This window comes from Pan paniscus, chromosome 8, assembly GCF_029289425.2.
Source record: "Pan paniscus chromosome 8, NHGRI_mPanPan1-v2.0_pri, whole genome shotgun sequence".
Classification (NCBI taxonomy): domain Eukaryota; kingdom Metazoa; phylum Chordata; class Mammalia; order Primates; family Hominidae; genus Pan; species Pan paniscus.
This window is the reverse complement of record NC_073257.2, coordinates 43559570-43576279: the sequence shown is the minus strand read 5'-3', so window position 1 is coordinate 43576279 and position 16710 is coordinate 43559570. Positions and strand designations below refer to the sequence as shown.

The following is a 16710-nucleotide window of genomic DNA, read 5'->3' as shown; positions in this document are numbered from 1 at the left end:
ATCGTCTCAGTCATTAGCTTTCCGTGCAGTGCAACAGTAGGACCTAGATCAAACCTCTGGTGTTTCAGTAACAATATGACTTGTTACTGGTCATGTTAACCTTGATCAGTTGGTTAAGATGGTATCTGCAAGATTTTTCCACAGTAAAGTTACTACAGAAATGTAATTTTTAAAAGATAATTTACATAGCAACATACTACAAATAACTTTTGTAGAAATTTAACAAGTTATGTCTAAGTCCTTTATTGAGAAGTTACAAACTTTTATTGAAAGACATTAATGGATTAGAAGATTTAATGTTGCAAAGATGTTAATTCTCTCTCATTGCACATAGAATCAAATCCGTGACAGATTTTGAGATTGTATGATTACTATTAATATTATTATTTGGATGATACTTGACATTGTAATTCTGAACTTAAATGGAAGAGCAATCATCCCAAAATCACATACAGATTCCTAAAGAAGGTGTTTTTCCTCCTATCAAGGAAGTGCTTTTGCTGCCTTTATATAATGACAATATAAAACCATAGTAGTTAAGCCAGCATATGGTATGAGGATATACAAATTGGCAGATGAAAATAATAGAAAATTTACAAACAGATCCACCTATATGTGGAAGCATGATTCATGACAAAACAGGTGTTGAAGATCATTGGGGGAAAGGGTGCGCGTACAGCTTTCAGTATATGGTGCTGAGGCAATAGAGTGTCCATATGAAAAAGATGGAAAGTGGATTCTTACCTCATCATACACAAAATGGGAAAAGTTAAAATGTTATGTTAGTAATTATAGTTTAATTATAAAATCTAAAATTATGCATTTAGAAGCAGAGCTCGGGAAAGAAATTGAAGAAAATGAAACTGTCAAATGAAAACAACATTGGAAGGAGTACAAGAGAAAAAGATGATACAGGAAAAACAGTGAGGTCATGGAAATTAGACATGAGAGAGGTGAGCAAAGTCAAATATACATTTAAAAGAGTGACATAACACCTGAGCTTTAAAATGTCAGTGTTTACAATATGACAGAAACACTGCATCACCTATTAACTTTGCTCATCCTGCTGAGTTACATGCCAGAAATCATAATGTGATCTACAGATTATTTAATAATGTTTCTACTGACAATTCAATTACGCCATCATTTGTAGAAAGCAAAGGACTGGAAATCACTTAACTTGGAGGGGGATGTGCTATCACTTTCTCAGTTTGGAAAAATTTATCAAAAAGGCTTAACTAAGACTTATCAAATGAGTGTTACACTTACTGTTCTTTTACTTAGGGGCACCCTGTTTAACCTAACATACTTAGAAAGGGTTGTTTAAAATATTATTAATTCCATTGTGTACTTGGCAATGTACAATTTTTAGACAATGGTTTTTCTTTTTCTTTTTTTTTTTTTTGTGAGACAAAGTTTCTCTCTTGTTGCCCAGGCTGGAGTGCAGTGGCACAATCTTGGCACACTGCAACTTCCACCTCTCTGGTTCAAGTGATCCTCCTGCCTCAGACTCCCAAGTAGCTAGGATTATAGGCATCCTCCACCATTCCCAGCTAATTTTTTGTATTTTTACTAGAGAAGGGGTTTCACCATGTTGTCCAGGCTGGTCCCAAACTCCTGACCTCAGGTGATCTGCCCGCCTCAGCCTCCCAAAGTGCTGGGATTACAGGCGTGAGCCACCGCTTCTGGCTGACAATGGTTTTTCTTAATTTATACCTCAAATATATTTTTATCAAAACCTTGAAGCTATAAATGTAGATCACTCAATTTAGGGAAAATAGTTGCCATTTAATCTAATTGACAAAGCTGGTATTTATTTTCAAACTTATCTTTTAAATCAGACATCCTTCTGTCAGTAAAAGTCCCACTTGATTTTTCATCTCAAATAAATATGTTAATATATGCCTCCATGACAACCATCACATGGCTGAATTCTAATTCTAATATAGATTAAGTAGATAAGGCACAGAGCCTTACCATGTGTTGCCTGGATACAATAAGGTACTGCTGCCTTCAGTGTTTCTTTGCTTTGCGCTCACTGAAATCTCCAGAGAGATACGTCTTTAACACTAATAAGAGTATAGAAGAGGTAATCCCTGTAAGTAAAATGTCCTCACTGTGTATTGTGGAACTGCTTCATTCTACAATACACTCAATTTATCATATAATAATATGGGCCAAGTACTCCATTTCTTAATAAAATCTGTATGAGACATGGAAAGAACAAGGCCTTACTATAGTGCTTTGATTAAAGGAGGTTTCATAGATAGCATTGTTATAATTTTTCCCCGTTTTTGGAACCCTGGAGGTTTTTACATCCCAGGAGGTATGCATTTCTTTTGTGAAGTGAGAAGAGAGGCCGCATGATGTCTTAGCTGCCAGTACACTCTCAGAAAGATCGGTATTGGGAAAAATGAGAGTTGAGGACCTGGAAATAGATTGCCTTAAAACTATCTAGGCCTACATATCTCTTAAGCATTAGAGCAGCCTCAGATGTTCCTCAGTTTTAAGACCATGGGTGTAGATGACAGGCCAAGTAGATCCATCATACGCATAATCGTAGACCCAACAAAAAGTCCAAACTTAATGAAAGAAAACCAGTGTTTACAGCATAAACTTTTCTGAAATAAGTGACAACTTGAATCTAAACATTGGAAGGACACTGTGTGCCTGGGTCTGGTAAAGTTGCTGGACCTCAGAGATAAAATTTTGGGAGGGAGCCAGAAAAATAGGTCAAGATATTTATAAAGGAGAAAATTATGTTGGCCTCAGATTTCATTCAGTGCAAGAAAATAGGCCATACTTAAAAGACTTTTAAGAAAAGGATAGGTAACTTACAGGTTTTTATATCTGTCCAAATAGTCCTTCAACTATAAGTCAATAGGCAAATAGCTTTAAATTTAAAATAATATAAAAATGATTTATTTGAGCCTTTATTGAGGCAACACTGGAGGACAGATCTTTTTTACTTGACGCTGAAAGGTAAAGATGTACTTGAACCTGCTAATCAACCACATAAATACACTTGTTTGCATACAGGTTCAACTTCTTTAGCACAAAGATAAAGCAATAAGTTATCATGATACCTATCTCCAAAGGTTAGTTCATTGATGAAGTAAATAGAATCTTGGGCATGGTGTTTGCTTGATACCATGAATGCTGTTACCAAAAATCTTCCCAAGAAACATTAACTTTGCCTCTTTCTAGGTAAAACAAATTAAATCTGTTAAAGATCTTATATGCTTGAGTTAGAAAAACCCTGAATATATTTGGGTTGGTGACAAAAGTGAAATATAACACCCCTGCCACTTTGAACAAAACTACATAGATTGTGAACTGTAGTAAAATATGTCATATAATCCTTTTTGAGAAGCCATCTGAGAAAGAGTATTATGTTTTTCTTCAGTGGTAAAGAGTTGCAGTATCTAAACTAAGTTTTCTACTGGCTACACTCTGCTATTTCTATTCTTGACCTCTATGGTTGACAGCAGCAGATGAGAAAAATGAAGTCTGTAATAAGTTTGTCTGTAAGAGAGCTGCAGTGCTCTTTATAACTGATCCTGCAGCCAGGTTGCAGGATACCCAGGTCATGATTTGGGTTCTTTAGTTCGATTGCCCAGAGGATACCAACTCATATTCCCAGGGAGATCAAACTGCCAAGTAAAATGAGGATGGTGAAGCTGTATTAATTTTACTTCTCTCAGAAGAAGAAAAGGATGGTGTAGCTACCTCTCAAGAAGAGAATACCTATGAAAGAAGGAAAAATTAATCCAGAAAAACTTAGGGACATCCAGAAAATACCAGAGCCCTTTTTAGCCCAAGATCAACCATTAAAAGGAAGACCTCAAAGGTATTTCATTTCCTATGTACATTAGTGTATCTGATAAGTATTTGATTTGAACAAGTTACCTCTACCTGAATATGCTGTGTCTCTTTGTCTTGCTGTGACACTTTGGATAAGGTCTCTGCAGAAAATATAGAAACAACTGACCAAAGAGTTGTTAATGAGAATACAGCTCTTATCTCTCACCAATGACAACATGGAAGAATTTAGAGCCTATTTCAGTAACAATATGTTGTTCATCCTTCAGTCAGATGGAAAGAGACCAGAAGCAGGAGAGAGAAAGTACATGCGGGCCAATGATGTTAGTAATGAAGAAGGAGAGGAAGAGAAAGAAAGAGACAGATGAGACGGAAAATGGAAAAGAAAGTGTTGAAAACAGAGGAGCCTCAAACTCAGTCTGCCCCTAATACTGATGAGGCACAGAAAACCAAGGACATTTCTATAAAGTTCATGAACACAGATGAGGAGGCTGAAGGTGGCCCAGATGCTGATTTCTTTAGGGAGAAATAGTACTGTATGCTTGGGTTGGTTGGATCTCGAAGAGAATTCATTGTAAAATAAAAATTTGTCAGCCGGGCACGGTGGCTCACGCCTTTAAAAACAATACAAAAATTAGCCGGGCATGGTGGCATGCGTCTATAGTACTAGGTACTCCAGAGGCTGAGGCAGGAGAATCGCTTGAACCTGGGAGGCAGAGGTTGTGGTGACCCGAGATCTTGCCACTGCACTCCAGCCTGAGCAACAAAGAGAGACTCTGTCTCTAAATAAATAAATAAATATAAAATAAAAAATTGTCTAAATCCAGTGACAAGAAAAAAGTGACCAAAATCACACGCAAAAGAAACGAGAAATTTTAAGTGAATAAGAACATAATTCTTACTGACAAAGGGAAGTAGGTTCAGCGCTGGCCACCGATGCAGAAGTGCATCTTAAAGGATGCTAAGGAAGAGGATTGTAGTGGTATAAACCTTGAAAAATCAAAAGAAAGGCTTCAGGAAGTGGAAAAGTTTGACAAAGAAGAGTAGAGGAAAAAAGTTAAGACAAAGCATATGGAGAAAATACTTTAAAGGGGAAGCAAAAAGAGAAGCCAGCAAGGTCAAAGATGAAGGGAATGTCTTTTAGGATCTCAGTGGTAATAATGGGAAATTCGATTAATTCACTCTTAGATCCTCGTACATACAGAGGTCTGAAGAATCAGATAGCGAAGATACGGAAAATAAAATTAGTAGTTCAGGAAAACCCATAGAAGGAAGAAAAGGAGCCACAGGAAAGTGGACAATGTGAAACTACTATTGTAACAAGTTGCAAATGAAAGAAGGCCAAGTAGGAATCCTCAGTCTCTGGATACAGTTCTGTCTCTAGCAGAAGACAAAGAGCTTAAATTTTATCTAAGAGCTTAAACTATATCTGCTCAAAATCAAAGCTAAATACTTGCTGCTCTTCTCCTCTCCTTGAAACCTGTGCTCATGACTGCGTGGGTCAGATGTCAAAAAAGCTTTGGAGTAGTTAGGTAGCAAAAGTCCCATACCTAAAAGATTGGTGCAACTGCAGACTGAGGTAATGGTATGTCTGACACCTTTCTTCCCCATCAGATAATCTACTTAAAATGTGTGTGGATTATAAAAATTCCCCAGCCTGATTTCCAGCATGTATATTGTTAGACTTTAGTCCATTCCTTTATTTTACTGCCAACTTGTAGAATCTCCATTCATTTTTAGAAATTCTTGTCTTGTTTACCATACAGAATATAGTATGTACTATTTAATATTAAACTTTCTCACGATTTTCATGTTTTTAATGTTTCCAAGGAGTGAAAATGCGATGGAGGCACCCTGAGAAATGAGTATTTTTGAATTGAGATGATCATTAATAGAACCTATTTCCTATTTCTAATAAAAGTAGAACATTTAGGAATAAATTCAACAAAAGACATGCAAAATCTATAAGAACAACAAAACTATACTGAGAAAAATTAAAGATAGAAATAAATGAAGAGAGATGCCATATGGTTGGAAAACTCAATTAAATGACATTTCCCTCAAAATTGATCTGTAGATTCAACATAATCCCTAGCATAAATCCACGGGCCTTTTTGTAAAATTAGCAAGCTAATTCTAAAAGTTACATAGAAATGTAAAAGACTGAGAAAATCTGACGAATCTTAAAAACATAGCTGGAAGACTTGAATTTGTACCATAACTATAAAGCTGCAGTAATACAGATAGCATGGTGCTGCCATAAGGATAAACTAATAAATTAATGCAATTGAACAGAGGCCATAGACCCATTTATATAGTCCTTTGATTTCAAACAAATCCAAAGCAACCAAGTAGGGAAAGGAAAGTGTTGCAGTAAATGGTGCTGGGTCAACTAGATATCCACAAGCAAAAATATAAATCTCAATTTCTGTCTTGCATCATGCATATAAATCTATTTGAGATGAATCATACTACTAAATATAAAAAGCTAAAGCCATAAGAATTTAAGAAAACATCAGAGAATATCCTTATGACTTGGGGGTAGGCAAAGATTTCTTAGGATGTAGAAAGCAATCACTGTAAGAGAAAAGCTTTAAAGAATAGACTTCATTGAAAAAACCAAACTTGTGTTTATCAAAAGATACCACTAAGAAAACAAAAAACAAGCCACAGACTGAGAAAAATATTTGCTAAATGTATATTTGTCAAAGGAATATATAGCTAATTTATACAGCTCCATAACAAAAAGCTGAACAACCAGAAACTAAAAAGGAATAGGGAACAAATGATTTGAAAAGACACTTTGTAACACAGACACTGCACAACGGAAGATATTCAAATGGTTAGTAAGCATGTGATCAGCGTCATTTGTCATCTGGGAAATGCAGATTAAAATGAGAATGAGAAACCCACCATACTGTCTAAAATCAGATAGGATCTAGAGCAACTGGCATTCTTATACATTAGGTATACCACTTGAGGAAAAAGATCTGGCAGTTTCTTATGAAGTTAAATACACTTACCCAATGATTCAGCAGTTCTCCTAGATATTTGCCTAAGAGAAATGAAAATAAAAATCCATCAAAAAGATTCTTATGAGAAGAACATACATAATATATGTGCATAATATAGCTTCATTCATACTAGCCAGAAACTGGAATAGCCCAGGTTCCCATCAGTAAGAGAATGGATAAACAGAGTGTGGTTATTCATAAAATGAAACACTGGCAAATTATCTGTGAGGGGAAAGGATGAGAAAAGTCGTTGCTTCTAGGGGATGGGACGGGAACTGACTGGGAAGGATTTTGAAGGAACAAACTTTGGGTAGTGGTAATGATTTGGGTTACAAGGTATATGCATTTGTAAAAAAACTTATGGAATGGTACACTTAAGATTGGTGCATTTCATTTTATATAAATTTTGCCTCAAGAAATAAAAAAGAGCTTTAAAAATCACAAGGAAGTACTTTTTTATGTCCATTAGATTGGCAAAAATGTTGGAGCATCCTGAACTTATCTTGCCCTGCTAGTGGTTATACAAGTTGAATCAACCATATAATACATTTGCATTAACTAATAAGTTGTGCATATATCAACCAAGCAACTCCACTCTGAGGCATAGAAACTCTTGGTAATCTACATAGAGAAATACATAATATGTTCCAGAAAGCTGGGAACAACTCAGATATCCATCAATAAGAGAAGACACAAATTGTGCCACATTCAAACATATCATCATGGATAAGTCTCATGAACAGAATAAAACCAAGAAACTTAAGAATACTTCCAATATGATTCCAACCAATATAACTCCATCCAAAATCTTGCAAAATTAAGCAAGATATTAGGGATACATATGGTAACACTATAAAGGAAAGCAAAAACAACAACAACAAAAAAGGATAGCTGGAGAGAAGGCATGGGAAAAAGGATTGGAATTGGAATGGGAAAGGCCATATAGGGGACTTCAAAGTTATAAGTAATGTATTCTCTAAACTGGCTAGTGGGAAAACAGGTGTTCATTTTACTATTCTTTATAACTTGCACATTTGTTGAAAATACTATTTGGTATGTATTCAGCATTTAATTTCTTGAGAAATTAGAGGTACACTTAAATAATCTTTAAGGATACTTCTTAGCAATAATACGATATGCAAAATATGAGAAGTAGGCTTTCTGCTGTCACTAATTCAGTCATTCAAGTGTTTATCAAATGCCTGTACAGCTTGATATGGATGTGACATTAGTGGCCTTATTTGGAGGCCACAGTTTTGGTGGCTGTATCTTAAAAGCGAATTAGAAGAACTACTGAAATCTAAAATGATTGGGATTTATATTGGTACAGTATAAATCTTCTGAGACTGTTTCTCAGAAGTTCCGCCATTATTGCTTCAAGAAGGGAAAGAAAATTATGGATTTTCACTTATGTGATGGGTAAATGAAACCATCAGAAAAGACAGAAGTAATTTTTTTGGCCTTTGGAATGAATCTCCTTCAACAGAATTCTTTTAAAATAGGATGGGCCAGATAACTGAGAGGGCCCGGCTTTGACCTCTTTCCACTAATGCTGGTTCAGCTGACTTCTCAAAGCACATTTTTATGAGTTGAACTGATTATTGACCCATCAATGAATTTACCTTAAAACCAGGTCATGGAGAATGACTCCCATAATATATTTTCTTGCAACTTCACTGTGATAAAAATTCTCAGGATGCTGTGGCTAATATCTAGATCTTAATGTTATGTTGAATCCTAAACATTTTCAAGATATTTATAGATTTTTTCATCTCTACACTTCCTGAAAAATCTGTGAATATTTTTCATTAAATTAACTTGCCGAGAAAATTAAGGTTGGACACTGTGGCTTCAATATAGTCCTACATTTGTAGCTTTAAATGTTAAGGGCTTACCCCAACCCTTTACTCTTTATAAGTATTCAAACATTCCTTTGGATAACAAATAATAAATTCGTAGTGCTAGATATCCAGCAAGATGACAGTCTGGTTGCTTATATGAAGTACTTAAATATACACAATTGCAATTCCAAAGCCTTATTGCTTCATTTATCACAGGAAGTGCCAGAGTTTTGCAATATTTTGTAAGAAAAGCTACTCGACTTGCATGAATTCTCATAGGAATGACCATGAATATTATGCCAATTTCATCCTAAGTATTGAAGTTAAGGTTCTAAATGACATTTAATAGTATGATTTATTTTCTATCTTAAACTTTATAGGGCACAAAGCAAGATCCTATCCTTTCATGTTGCTTTTTTATTTTTAAAGAGCCTGACTGATGATAAAAATCTAAGCTTAAAAACTGTCAAATGATTTATGATATTTCATTTATTTTTCAAAGGATTGGGGTGTCACCAGTAAGCCTATTAGAATTGTAGGTTTAAATTTCCTTGATTTTAAAAAAGACCAGCTGCATAAACAAGTTTTGAGCTTTGTAATTTAATTCTATGTGATTTTTTTTAATACTTCAAAGTACCAAAGTAGGCATTTTTTCTTAGGTCATAAATAGTTGTTTATGTCATTATGATTTCAAACTTTCAAGTACATTTTAAGATCTACTTTTTAAAAATATTGATTTTTTTTTTATTGTGTTCATTACAACCTCAAGACATTTCTTTCTGTCTACCTAAATCTCCCTTTCTTCATGGGCTGACAGCAACAAAGGTAGAACATGAAGAAACTGGAGGAAGCCTCCTTTTAAAAAATTGGAATTCTGTAGTCAAGTATATATAATCCAGTGTCTTTGAGAAATGTTGTGAAACCACTTTAAAGCTGTTTTTTAATGACACTTTTAAGTTTGGGATAATTGTAAATTTGCATGCAGTTACAAGAGATAATATATGTTCCATGCACCGCTTACACAATCCCCCCGGTGGTAACATCCAGGATATTAACACTGATGCATTCTAGATCTTATTCAGATTTTCCTAGTTTTTCTCGAACTCATTTGTGTGTGTATTTATTTAGTTCTATCTAATTTTTATCACATGTTGTAGCTTCTTGTATCTACTACAGTCAAGATGAACATTTCCATCACAAAGATTCCATCATGTTGGCCTTTTATAATCACAATCATCTGCCTTCCCACTTCCCACCCCTGTCCCTAACCCCTGGCAACCACTAATCTGCCCCGTTTCCATAATTTTTCCATTTTAAAAATGTTATTTAAATGGATCCTTAGATTTAACTTTTTTGATTTAACTTTTTTTAATTTAACTTTTTCATTCTCTTGAGATTGTCTCGAGATTAATATTATTTCCTTGAGATTCATCCAACTTGTGTTTATTAATAACTTGTTCATTTTGATTACTAAGTGGTATTCCATTAAAATCAATTTTGATTTTTAGTTTATACGCACACATAAAATGTGAAGCAATAATGCAAAATATCAGTTTAAAAGGTGTTTAGGACATTGTTGAAATTAACCTATTAAAATTACATATTTTTTGTCATTTTAGTCATTTGGATTGGATTTGTCTATGGCTTAATATGCTAAGACTGGATGAATCATCACCTGTATACCGAACATATAGTTCCAGTGGGAACATTCTATTCCCTAACTCATTTTAATAAAAACTGTGAGGTTGGAGATACAAGAGAAGTTCCTTGTTCTTATTCCAGCAGATTTGCTATTTAGTTTTTTCTTTCCTTTTACAGCCTGTGATTACCCACGTAATTCTCTTCATATAACCTATTGTTACCTAAGTAATTCTTCTTCCTCTTGTGCCTGTGTTTGCTTTTTCAACTAAATGATTAAGTGTCTTAATTTCTAGGCTGACTAAGATACTTCTTTCCTCCTTCCTCCCTAAATTCACTTACTCTTTCTCTAACCTGAAAGAAAGGGGTAAGATGATGAGTACCAAGAATAAAAGTATTTAGCTTCATCTGGGAGGCCAGAGAAGGCTTCCCTAAGGAGGATACATTTAAGCAAAAATCTGATGGATGAATAAGAGTCAACTAGGAGAAGAGGAGGAAGAAATAGCATTTTAAACAGAGAAAAGAAAGGGCATGGGCAAAGACCCTGTGGTGGGAAGGAGCAAAGCAAGCAGGAAGAATTGGAATCAAGCCAAGTGGAGAATGGGCTGAGAGAACCAAGGGAATATATGGTATGAAATTGGACTGGAGAGGGAGGCAGAGTTCAGACCTTATAGAGCTTTTTAGGTCATATTTAATAAAGATCAGTGCTTATTCTAAGACCAAGGAGAAACAAATAAAAGGTTTTAAGCATGAAGTTGACTTGTCCAGATTTGCAATCTGTAAAGATCCTTTTGGCTGCAGCGTGGATGGTGCTTTGGGGTAAAGGGTGGAAGTGTCTCGACTGGTTACAGGCCATTTTAGTGGGGTACACTGGAGAGGATGGACCTTGGGGTAAAGTTATAGTGGTGCAGTTATAGAAAAGATAACAGATTTAATCCTTAAATCCCAACAGATATGTTGTATTAGAAATGGGAGAGGAAAGAGAACTGTATTAAAAATAACTACTAGATTTCTGATTACAGCATTTAGACAGCGAGGGAATTCCAGCAGCAGATCACATTTTGGGAACATCATGCATTTCAAAGGCAGAACATTTCAGATGGCTTTGAGACACACAAGAGGAAAGGTCAAATAGTAATAATGATAATAGCCAATATTTTTGAGGATTTACAGTTATTACAGCATTTTTTAAGCTGAGGACATGGAAACACAGAAATGTTAAGAGACTTGTCCAATGCCAGACAGTAAGTGGAAGAAACAGGATTTAAATCTACGTAGTTCACCTCCAGAGCCCATGCACCTTATCATTCTGTATGCTGCCTGTGTAGACAGATATGGACCTACAGATATGTAGGTGTGGAGCTCATAGAAGGGGTCTGGACTAGAGATTAAAAGTACAGAACAAAAAAGTTCATTTTTATTTACATCTCTGTGAAATGGATGAGATATCCTAGGGAGAGAATATAGAGTGAGACATGATGTTTACCTTGAGGCTCTTCAGCATTCAGTGGCCAAGGATGGCAAGATAGGCAGAAGGAAAGACGAGGGACTTCTGGTTGATATAAAAGAAGAGAAAGAGGATGTTAAGGAGATAATGAACAATGGTGGTTTTACTGCTAACATGTCCAGTAAGATGAAGACTGAATGGCGTCTGTGGACAACTTTGACAGAAGGGTCTTGGAGGAGTGGTGTAGTGGGGCTCAAGCACATATGAGGAGTGAATAGGAGATGAGGACATGAAGTCAGAACATTTAGGCAACTCTGTAGAGAAGTTTATTTGAAGCAGGAAGTGTCTAGATAGGCCTGTGAGCTATAGCTGGAGGGAGATGTGGGGCCAAATGGTTTTGTTTTGCTGTTATTTTAAAGGAAGAGACTAGGGTTTGTTTAAAAACCAGTGCAAAAAGATCTGCGTAAGAAGAAGAGGTTGAATATATAAACAAGAGAAGGAATAATATTTTCATGTTGTTGGGAAAATGGGAGAGAATGGGATTAGGCATAGGCAGAGGGTCTGGCATTTGGAAGGAGGAGGGGCACCACTTTGGTGTGTCAAGTCCAGAGTAGGAAAGACTGGAGCCACTTTGGTAGGTTGTATGTGATACCAGGAAGGAGAGTGACTTTCCATCAGATAACTTCTGTTTCCCTTGGAAAATGAAGGTGAAATGATGTAGAGAGAGCATGAAGAGGAGAATAGTACTGAAGGTTTGAGGAGTTAAGGAGAGCAGGTTTAGTGTCAGGCATCAAAGAGGCTGGCTCTTGTGTTTCCAAAAATAATCTGGGCAGTGAGTTTCCTAGTTGACCACAAACATCCTTTTCTGAGCAGTTGCAGAGTTTGAGGAGATGAGAATTTGTAGGACACAGAGACTTAGGCTGTTCTAAATGTGGTTTTTGTATTGTATGTGTCCATTTCTCCTGAGAAGTGAGGTCAGTATTAAAGCTGAGAAGGAGACGGGAGGCATGAGATGTTCTGTGGAAATTTTTAAACACATTTTTTTAAAGCAAACATCTGTAGTGATTTAAATTATTTTATTGAAAGCGTCTTCTGACACATCACATGTTATCTTACATTTTACTTATTTTAGAGAACAGTTTATTCACCAGCAAGGCTCTTCAACTGGCTTTTTAAAGACAGGGCCCCTATCTCACTAAGCAAGCTGCTGAGTGTATGTCCCACAGGTATTCACTAAATAAATGGTGAGAAAAGCGCTAGATATTGCAACTCTGCTGGTACTGTGGCTACATTTTATTTGGCCAAGGGATTTTTTTGCTTTATATTTTTCTGTAAACCTTACTAAATAGATGTTCTCATTTGAAATTATAATGATCTCCATTTTTTTAATGTGCCAAGAGAGTGATTTTTCCCTTACCCAATTAAAAGTTTGATTCATTTAATGTAACTGAGAAGTGTGAATCATAAACGAAACATTATATGTATTTATTTTTCATATGTTTTAAGTTATGAAAATGTATTTGCTTGAACTACCATATTCTAAGATTTTGATACATTTTGTAGTGACTCTTCTGGATGTTTTCTATTCCAGAAAATATGAAATTTTAGTTTCGATTTTTCATAAAAAGATATATTGAATATGATAGCTTTAATTTTAACTCTATTAATTTAGATTGGCCTAGGAACCACAGAATGCTTACACAAAAATTCTAAGGAACATACTAAGAAATAGTTTATTTTTACCATAGGTAAAAAGATGATGAGTTTCTCTAAATATAGGTGGCTTTTTTTTTTTTTTTGGCCAATATACAAATAAAGATTCGTCTAAAGCAGTGGTTTTTTAAAGGGGTGCTATATCAATACTAACGTATAAAGTTGCTTTCTGCCCCTTTGCAAGATTGTGTCTCCGTTCTTCATGCTACCATGCCCCTGCTGAGACTCTCTTCATACTGACCAGATTGTTTTCTGCTTCAGTCAGGTTTTGAAGTGTTCGCATTTTTTTTCTACTGTATCTTTGCCTCCTTGTCCATCTATGGCTATAGGAAGCTCATCCTGGGAGTGGAGGAACAGATGTTCTGTCATTGCCACATTCTTCTGGACACAGACTGGAGGACTATAGGAATGTAAGCATTTGCTGAAACATAGTACTCTTTTCTGTTTCTAAGCACCTATTCGTTATTGCTGTCATCGACCCTTATGTTCTCCATCTTTCCCAGGGTTCCTTGCTTCCTTCAATCTATGATCACTTTAAGTATGGTCTTTCCTCTTCCTTTTACCTATAGTCTCAGGTGAATCTTCTTCCCCCTTTACCAAGTACACAAGGTAATTGTACTCTAACACCCTAGGAAAACCTGAAGTCTTTGTGCAGCCAGCCTGTCCTGGACAAGGGCAGAGAGCTTCAGGAGCTTGCTTTTCAAGAAGTGCCCAGTTGAACCTAGGGAGCTTCAGTCCTCAAGAACAAATGTGAAAGAAGATCTAGCTAGACAAACTGTGAAAAGAATGTATTTACCTGCCATGACCTTTACGTTGGTTATGAGGATAGCTCAGAAGTCTCTTTGCATCACTCTATGTACCCTACTTGTGTGGATATTTTGTGATATGGTCTTCAAAACTGGAACAAGGCATGGCATACCAGCTTGAAAGAATATTTTTAGATTCAGGCTCCATGGTGGTTACCATATGACTGCTTAAGGCACAGCTGCTTCTAAAACACCTTTGCCATACTTAACTTTTTCTGATTTAATTAGATCATATAGTTAGTGTCATTAATTTGGGATGGAAGCACCCTTCTGTCATGACTACTGTCCCTCACAAGTTTGAAAATGATTCACCATGCAGTATTAAAAAGTAAAATGCTTTTATTACTTTCATCAAGAAGCCGTATGATACAAAGGTTCAGGATAAAGATGAAAAAGTGAGTAGGAAAAGAAAATTAAAGTTAAAAAGTTATTTCCTGAGATTTATTATTTCTGGCACTATTTTTGGATTATGGGTTCTATATTTTAGAAGGTAAAATCTCAGTCGAGAATCAGGAGTTCTGTGTTTTATTCAGTTAGGAAGTTTTGATGTATTTGGAAAGTCATGTAATTTTCCTATTGTCCAAGTAAAAATGGCCATGATTCCATAGTAGAAGCTTATGGAGAATATGTGTGAAGGTGCTGAATGATGATTACATAATAATCAGAAACAAAAGTTAAGCATGTCTTTGGTTTTGTAACTTCATATAATTCAAGAGATAGTATTTAAGTCATATTCATGTATATATTTAAAAAAATCTTAGTACTTTACTAAAGTGGTAAACTTTCATATTACACAGTTTGATAAGGCAAATATCTTTATGACTTTTGTGTAAGATCCTAAATACTGTTATTTTTTCAAAAAATATAGATGCGGCCTTAATGATATGCTAATAATACTGTTTTGTAGTTTTAAAAGTTTGTAAATCCAGTTTTCTTTTTTTAGGTATGTTGAAGAAAGTACGCACATCTTATCTTCTGAACATTTTGATGGAATTAACCACAAACTTCATGCAAGAACAGTAAAAGGTATTTTGTTAAATAATTTTTGCATATTGATGTAGTGCTCTTAATTTCTAGATTTGCCTCACAAAGGCCTACCTTAAATCAACTGCAAATGGATACTACTTCACAGAGTAGATTTTGTAAGAGAAGTTTCTTAATCATAAAATATATTTCTTCTGTACCAAGTCATATGATATTTCTTTCAGAAAGTGCTTGTACAGACTAAATTTCAGTATTAGTAGTTTGAAATAACATCATTTATTTTCACTGTGCTCTTGTATATATTTTTATATGCAGCGTACATTGTAGTCATGTATTTAAAACATGCCCATGAGATAGATATGAAATTAATCAGGAAAGATAGGACAGCTGCATTCATTTCCTACCTTGCTCTCCTTGGAGTTCTTCAGAATAGATGTGTTTAAGAGCAAATCCAAAGCGAGCACCTTACTGTGCATACCTCCTACCATTAGGATGATATTAAATGGCATGGTGAGCCCTTAAAAAGGTAAGCACCCTCTTGAAAACACCAGAATAGCTTGAGCTCCATTCCCAGATCCAACATTATAAGCCACATAGACCTAACAGACATCTGTAGAATACTCCACTTAAAGAACAGAACACACATTCAAGTGCATATGGAACACTCTTCAGGATAGATTATTAGGACATAAAATTAGCCTCAATACATGTAAAAAGGATTGAAATGATACTAAAGTATGTTCTCTGACCACTATAGAATACAATTAGGAATAAGTAACAAAAGGAAATTTGGGAAATGCACAAATATGTAGAAATTAAATGATATACTCCTAATTTGGGAAATGCACAGATATGTGGAAATTAAATAATATACTTCTAAATAATCAGAGTCAAAGAGGAAATCACAAGGGAAATTAGAAAATATCTTGAGATAAATTAACCTAAAGCACTACATACCAAAATTTATGGTCTGCAACTTTAAAAAGCATTGTTTAGAGAGAAATTTATAGCTATAAATCCTTATTGTTTTCAAAAAAAGAAAGATCTCAAATTGATAACCCAACTTTTCACCTTAAGAACCTAGAGAAAGAAGAGCAAACTAAACCTAAACAAGCAGAAGGAAGAAAATAATAAAGATGAAATTGCAAATGAATGAAATAAAGAATAAAAACAATAGAGAAAATCAATAAAAGCAAAAGTTGGTTCTTTGAAAGATCAGCAAAATTAATGAACCTTTGGCTAGACTAACCAGGATAAAAGAATAATCAACAAAGAAAGAGGGGATATCACTACTGACTCTACAGAAATTTAAAAAAGGTAATTATATGTCAAAATATTTGGTGACTTAGATGAAATGGATAAATTCCTAAAAAACAAAAACTACCAAAACGGAGTCAAGAAGACAGAGAAAATATGAACCTATAACAAGTTAAGTGATTGAATTA

General features: G+C 35.1%; 1 protein-coding gene across 9 annotated transcripts in view; it reads left to right on the top strand.

Annotated features, from left to right (window-relative positions):
- Nucleotides 1–16710, top strand: part of ZNF438 (zinc finger protein 438) — a 190844-nt gene that overhangs the window by 111387 nt on the left and 62747 nt on the right. For all 9 annotated transcript variants that reach the window (XM_063607309.1, XM_034930226.4, XM_003821449.5 and 6 more), the window contains one exon: nucleotides 15225–15307. The gene's annotated coding sequence lies outside the window, so the exon portion shown is untranslated. The remainder of the gene's footprint in view (nucleotides 1–15224; nucleotides 15308–16710) is intronic.